General features: G+C 41.7%; 1 pseudogene; it reads right to left on the bottom strand.

Annotated features, from left to right (window-relative positions):
- Nucleotides 1-8,085, bottom strand: part of LOC116389728 (general transcription factor IIF subunit 2-like) — a 29,943-nt pseudogene that overhangs the window by 2,975 nt on the left and 18,883 nt on the right.

Raw genomic sequence — 8,085 nt, 5'->3', positions numbered from 1 at the left:
ACACACACACACACACACACACACACACACACACACACACACACACACACACACACACACACACACACACACACACACACACACACACACACACACACACACACACACACACACACAGGGGGAGATAAAAGTTTGCTTTGTGAGTTCTGTGGTCCAACTTGATCTGTGCTGACAGATGTGCCTGTTAGCAAGGAGACAACCGTCAGCCCCGTGAGGACAAACTAACTAAATAAGTGATGGCAGCTGCTCTGCTTTCTATTTTTTCATCTCCACTCGGCTGGTCATTGGACCCATTTCATTTAAACTGACGGCCACACAAACAGAAAAGGAAGAAATATTAAAACACAAAGCGCTGCAACTGTCTGATGTATTCATAAACAAATATGAACCATTGACCGACATGCCAGTGAAGACATTGGTGAAGCATGTTTAAGCATTAGGGACTATTTTAATGACAATAGTGACAATCAGAGGAGAAATATACACAAATATAACTTACCTAAATGTCAAAAATGATTTGAATTATGTGTCTTAAAGCATTTAAAATTGATTTTTTTGTGTTTTTCCTCTATAATATGCACATTTATGTGGTAAGTGCTATATAAAATCACTTTACTACTGAAACAGTTTTCTTGAATTGTGTCCACAAACACAGACGCCCTGACAACACGATGTCCTGCATATCCCGTAGTCTGCCATGATGGAGGGACATTTGTCAGCTGCCACCCAAATGGGAGATTTCAAAAAAACTTGAGTGAAAAGTAAAAACGTTCCTTGTCAATACAAATACAATTGGACACAGTTTAGTGTGAGCTCTACTCTACACCGCAGTACCTTCGTGTGACGTCTAAGAGAATCCCAGCCAGATGACCGGCACAGAAACCGGCGCGCGCGCACACACACACACACACACACACACACACACACACACACACACACACTGAAGGAGACCGTGTTGTGTGATTTCTTTGGGTTGTATTGTGGCAGTGCATCTGCCACAGTGATGTTGTTGCTATAGCAATGCCATGCACTGACTCGCTGGAATAACGGATTGTGATGAAGAGGAGACAGAAACCATTTCAACAAAAAGGCAGAGTGGACTCGAGTGTTTAGTTTACACAAATGAACATGTCAAACTTCTCCACTCCTCTTGGAATTAATGCACAACACTTGAACACATTTTGTGACGTCCAGGTTGTGAAGTGCTGCGACATTAATCGTAATACTAAAAAACAAAAACAAAATATGAGTATCCGACTACATGTGGGAAGCTTCAAATGTCATATTTTATGACGTTATCTCCCTAAAAATATGTCGAAAATAGTGTTTAAATGTAATTCATGGTGCGGTTAGATTACTGCTGAGCGCCGACGTGATGCACGTCCATATCATCAGTATAACAAGAACATCATTTAAACAATAATCGATCATTTTCTTTGCTACATCCCGTTATTCTGACTCAACCATAACTCGTTTCTGAGCTGAACAACTTCAGAGTTCACTCACTTCTTCAGCCTCATGTAGTCTTCATTGACGACCGGTCTGCATTCAGCTCTGTGCACCACCATCCCCTCCAGACTCATTCCATCTACATGAAGACAGAGACTCAGCTGCTCAATTCAGACACAGACAAACTCAGTTTGTTAGGGAACAAAACGTTTTTTTGAATAAAACCTGCTTAAATAACTTATATACTTATATACTTTGAGCAAAACACCCCATAGACAACTTAGAAACACAATTTAAGGGATATTTATAATCATAGAGTAGCTACAGTATATATCCACACTGGCACTTAACAATACAGAAGTACCTGAAAAGCAATGCGGAAGTGTCTTGAACAGGCATTTCTCCTCTGGTTGCAAAAAGAAGTCCGATTGTATATAAGTCTATGAGAAAATGACTACTTCTCTCTTGATTTATTACCTCAGTAAACATCGTAAACATGAGTTTATGGTCTCAATCGCTAGTTTCAAGTCTTCTTCAATACAACATAATGTTCATTTAGTAAATTGTGGTCCATTTAGAGTAAAATAGACCATAAAGTGGAGTAGGCTTTAGGGCGGGGCTACCTTGTGATTGACAGGTTGCTACTCTACCAGACGTCACTCCTCCACCTTTCAAATATGTTCACTTCCTTTCACTGGTTTGCAAAAAAGCCAAGATGGCGACGGACAAAACGACGAACTCGAGGCTTCAAAACGGCAGTCCACAAACCAATATATTATATATATATATTTATATCTCATCTATGTCTCTTTTCAGCTTTCTTTGGACAATAATTTCATTATCGGTTTTTTTAAAGCAGTATCCTAAGTAGGGAAATTTCAATATCACCCAACTAGGTCAGACGCAGCATCCTGCCGTACAGAAGTACAGAAAATAAAAAATAAAAATGCAAAAATACCAAACAGTTTCAGGTGCTTGCTTCTCAAATGTGAGGATTAGCTGCCGTTCTCCGTTTTGTGTCATTGTAAACTGAATATCTTTGGGTTTTTGGAAAACAAGAAATAATATGAAGGCGACAACTTGAACTCTGGGAGCTTTAAATGATCAATTTTCACAATTTTTCTGGGGCTAAAAAGAATGTTTTATGCATGTTCAGACATAAAGACTGCAATCTACCAACGCTTCGCCTTGTAAACCGACACAGTAAGAGCATCTGCAGGAAAGAAATCGCCTAAATCCAGGTGTGGACAGCTGGCAGAAGCAGCCTGAAAAATACTTGCAGCTGGAATTTCTGTCAGTGGTGCTCTCTACAAAGTACTACAAAGTACCAGCCAATAAAATCCTGGTTCAGTTCTCTGTATTCTCTGTCGTCGCCGTCCGCGATGAGGCAGACGATTGCAGAGTCAGACAACTTTGGCAGGGGGGGCTGTAAGCAGAGTTGTGTGTGAAGTAGTGCTGGGCGGTAGGACCAACAATTTGTTCACGGTATTTTTTTAAGATTCTGGCGGTTTCACGGTATATATTTTTTTTCTTAACTGTTTTTATATAGGTTTATAGTGGCTTACTCTACTGTCAGGAGGACATAGAATATAAAAACATTTTAATGTCATCGTGTAGAAAGGCTTTCATTACTAGAGGGGTTGCTTGGCCCCACAACATGTTACAATATATGAAGCAATCAGAACGCATGAAACAGTTGCAGAATGTAAACAATTTTTGTTGTGCAAACTGCCACGTAGTAAAAACAGAACTTAAAAATAAGCACCAGTGTGAAGTCTGAGGTGTAAAGAGGAAGGGAGCCAGAGCGGTTCCTTGTGGGGGCCCCCGTGCTGCAGGACACCAGGTCAGACTCACACTCCCGTAACCGCACATAGTGTGGACGGTTGGTGAGGTAGTCCAGGATCCATGCTGTGAGGTGGTGGTCCACTTCACACACCACTGCCAGTAAGTCTTTCATAAACCGTTCACAACTCCTCTTAGAGTGACATTTTCACCTATTTCTGATCTACCTTGAACATGGCTTTTTCATTTGTTGCATTCATTTTTCAAGGCCTTCTTTCATAAGGTGCTTCATTCATCCGTCCAACTCTCAACCTCTTTCTGAAACATGCGATGCCTCTTCTGCTCCACTCCAAAATCAGAATGATGAGTCCAGTTGGCGAGCGTTGGCGTTGTATTGGCAGCAGCTCGGTCCATTGTGCATTGTTGCATGATTTGGCACCGTTTGTATCTGGACACATACAAAGGTCTGGAGAAGCGATACATTTCACACCCACCAGTTAACCAAAATCAGCAGAGGGAGAAACACTATAAAAGGGCAAAAGACAGAGAGGGCGTAAACAGGGAGCGGTAGAGTTCAACAAATGGGTGGCAAGGCATTGATGACAGATATAAAAAGGTCCAGGTGAGCTGTGGAGGAGGGGTGAGGGGCTGTCTAAATTATTTTCACGCTCTCTTACAATATTCATACACAGGAACCTCGGGTGTCAAATCCTGTCTGGTAAACCCTGTGAGAATACACGCCAATTGCATTTCTTGTCTTCACACTTCCCTCACTCGCATCTTGGCCGCCACACTCACGTGGGGGCGAAATGCAAAGAGAAGACACGTCGGAAAAGACGTCTTTTCCTCTCGAGCGTCATCTGAAGCGACATCAGAGTCCGATGACGCCGGCACAGTGGGATCACCTGTCAGACGGCTTCCACTGCTCTGTTGCGTCTTTTATTCCCTAGTCTGTTTCCACAGATAATGCGATTATAACAAAGGTGCTTATAACCACTGTTATATGTGTGTGCTGTTCTCGTCTTATTGAGGTCCTCCAACATGACAAACCACGTTTGTCACACCAAAATTCATTAGTTATGTCTCCATCTATTGAAGATGTGCTTGTAAAGTCACTGATTATTTATTATTCATTGGGAAGCCTCGTCGCTCATCAATTAAGAGCACTGGATTGACCTTATTAGTGGCAAAACTGGTTGATTGCTGTGTGTGTTCAATGAATTTATGGGAAACGACTAGAAATACACACCAGATGTTAAACTGTTAACAGCAAGGATAAGGCTAATCTTATTCTACGTTTTTATTATTCTCTCACAAAACCTTTTAACTTCCAAACTCCCTTTGTGGATCCTTCAGAGTACTTGAATCTTTTTAAAGACTCCATAATTTGCAGAAACAGCTGTGCGCTGTAGTTTTTAGCCTTTGAAAAAAATAGAAGAAAACAGTTTAGTTTTTTTTAAATGGCTGAATAATTGGTGTGCTTAATTTACAGCAGTAATGACACCAAAACAACCACAGTGCCCATGTTGATTGTACTGAAGGACGTATTGTTATGGTTTTTAAACAGCAGATCTGGCACAGAGGAATAACATATAATTTATCAATTTATACTTCAAAAAGGATCGAGTCATTGTTTTTTTTTTTCATGCATTAGTAGAGAATATCGCCCGCCTCATCTTCAATTGAAACCCGTCTTGATGTATTCAGTGTTAACCACAGCAGAACAAATGCAGGGGCCACGGTCACCATAGTAACCATCACATGCCACCCGACACATCGCGTGTCACCAAACATTCCTTTATTAAGAGCCGTTAATCTTCAGGCGATAAATGCTTCGCGGTTCGTGTCACAGATCTCACTAATGTTCATCTTTGCCTTTCCCGCAAATGGATGCAATTATGTGCAATTATTGGCTGGTGAGCGCCAGAGCACTTGCCAGCAACACGTCTAAAAAAAAACACCCACACACAAGAAACATGTGTCCACACCAACATCCCCGCTATGCAGTTGTCATGGTCAAACACCCTGCTTGATTTTATCCAGGCCATGAAGAAGTGGGGACCGTTTCCCCTCCTGCAAGTCTTCCTGTTTTCCTTTCTCCAGGATCCAGAGGGACACTGTTTGAGACACAGATGCTGTAGATGGAAAGACAGAGGACTGACATTGGATGTGGACTGGCCGCAGCATGTGCAGCTCAAGGCTTCAGCGAGTGGGAGGAACACTTGACATAAATAGTAGACTCTTGCACGTTGGCTTCACTATAAAACTCTTAAGTGCTAGATCAATGTTTTGGTCCACACCTTCAGTACACTAATTCTCCTACGCACCCATTGTTCAGAAGCTGCATAAGATTTCATCAGTCGATCTGACGAAGAAAAGCTGAGGCGGAGATTTAACAGCTTATTAAAATCACAACTGTTTTGATAAAGCCACATGGTGGATTTCAATTCTGTCAGGCAGATGCTGCTGCTTTCATTTATAAAAAACACAGATGCAATGGGCCACAACTCATTCATTCTTTAAAAGCACCTACAAGAGAATTAAACAATATTTTCACATTCACTCATTTCTTCTCTAAGGTACGCACAAAAACATACAAGACAGGTAGAGAACGTCTTCATCACTTGTTTAACTTAAAGGAATACTTTTATTTAGTTGAATTTGTTTCAGTCATTCACACTCATGTCTGTCCTTCGGAGACGCTGGGTATCAGCCCGCAGTTCACTAGGGTTTGGGGTTTTTTCCGATCTAGGTGGGATAGGATCACACCAGCCGCGATGCCATTCAAGTGAGTTTTACACTTGAGAGATGCCGCTCGAACAGAAAGAGACCCAGCAGGTAAAGACGAGGAAAGACCGTTGTGCGTGCGGTGGACGTTAACACGTTGGTTGGTCATTTCTGGCATCCACAACAGAGCTAAACTACGACCGTATTGCATCCAGTGGACATCAAGTGTTCTGTCTCCAAAAGAAATCCTCGATCTGTCTCCAAGTTCAAATCTGCTCCAGTGGGACTAAATCTGATGCTGACTGATGATGAGGGGTTCATGGTGACGCTGACATATTCTGTCTGCAAAACCACAACGTCTACGTCAATACAGGCCCTTACACCAGTAGAGTAAGTAAAGAAGCTTATTAAAGTTTGCCATAATAATACGGAGAGATCATAATTTAATCAAAAGAATGGCAAAACCATCTTATTCCTGAACAAACAAAATGTAATAGGCAGTCTAATAAATGGGAAATCAGGAAAACATAAATAAATAGTTGGATAGAAAAGGTTGTATTAACTGTATTCAAGACATGGCAAGGTATTGCATTTAGCTAATTCTTAAAGAGTAGAGAAGTGAAAAATAGTTGAGTGAAGACAGTAGGAGGAGAGCGACAGATGAGAGGGTGAGGAGGTCGCTCGTCCACCCCCTCGCGCTCATCTCTTACCTCCATCTGCTCTCGGGCCCTTTCCTCAAAGCTGTAACCTTCCTAATGTTAAACACAACAAACAGCTCGCCGCCCACCAGGCCTCCAACCGCCGTCACCATCCCTGGATAAACTACCTTCTTCAACACACCGGGCCTACGTGTTATACTAGGGCTCGAGCAATAAACACAAATATATCGGTCAAAGACCTTAATCGGCATGCTACATAGACGCTGCTCCTCAGTACTGTGAAACCGTAGCAGCGTAGCAGTTCTTCCCTTTTGAAGGTTTGCTAACCTTAAGCTCCATTCAGTGTCTGCAAAAAGAATTCTTCTCATGAGCTGCTTTGGTTACTTTGCCTCAGGCGGTCCCTGTGACCCCGGCTCTCTCTGCTCTGAGATCACTCTCCTAGAAGACTTTTTTTATATGATTCCTTTACTGCTCTAACACAACACACTCAGATCTGAGGCATGTGAACTACAGCAAAGCCAGGAGGGTCTCCTCTACTAAGACGTGATCGCTCCCCTGAATACAAGATTTTTGGGGGCTTTCTGTAAAATATTGACAATATGCTATTTTGCCATGCATTTAAATGCATCTTCATGGATTATGCATAAAATTAGGCGATTATTTAATGTGTGAAATTTATTTTGTCTGGTAGCAAGAAAGCCATCACACGGAGATGGCGACAGGCAAACCCCCCCAACAAAGGACAACTGGACTACACCCGTCAATGAAATAAACTGTATGGAGAAAATTACCTTTATTTTAAGACGAACGATATGAATAATACACAACTCGTGGAAAAACTACTGTAAATATGTGCCTGTAAAACCTGTTGTAGTATTGTGTAGCCCATGTCAACACACATTTAAATTGAAAATATCAACAAAAATATAGTTCAAAAGACGCATTTACTTGATTGGTTTTGATTTATATACACTGGAGGTATTATTTTATTTCCCTGTGTTTAGGATCTTGTCGTATTATCCGGTTTTGTAAACTGTTTCAATATGATCAATGTAAACCATCTCTTTCTCATGTCGATGGAGGACATGTTCATGTGATGAGTTAATGATACGGCTGCTATAAAAAGCATAATGGTCGTGTATAATAGCTGCTCTAGCATGTTGGAAAAACCTTGCTGATGAAACACAATAGGTTAAACTCTGCCAATTCTCTGCCAAGTTTAGGCATCTGGTACATAAACGTTCGCATAACTTCATCCTAATACATGTCGGTCCCTCCAGAAATATGTGACCGCACCTTACTCTTATCGGGTATAATACATTGCAATAGAAAAGGTGAAATATACACACACACACACACACACACACACGTAACATTAGAGTCTTGTCTACGCATAGCGACAACAAGGAAGCAACAAAAGCAGGGGGGGGGGGGGGGGGGGGGGGGGGGGGAATAGGAGTTGAGTGAG

This window comes from Anarrhichthys ocellatus, unplaced genomic scaffold, assembly GCF_004355925.1.
Source record: "Anarrhichthys ocellatus isolate YVR2014 unplaced genomic scaffold, GSC_Weel_1.0 scaffold20, whole genome shotgun sequence".
NCBI lineage: Eukaryota > Metazoa > Chordata > Actinopteri > Perciformes > Anarhichadidae > Anarrhichthys > Anarrhichthys ocellatus.
The sequence above is the reverse complement of the archived record's forward strand: the minus strand, read 5'-3'. Positions and strand labels throughout refer to the sequence as shown.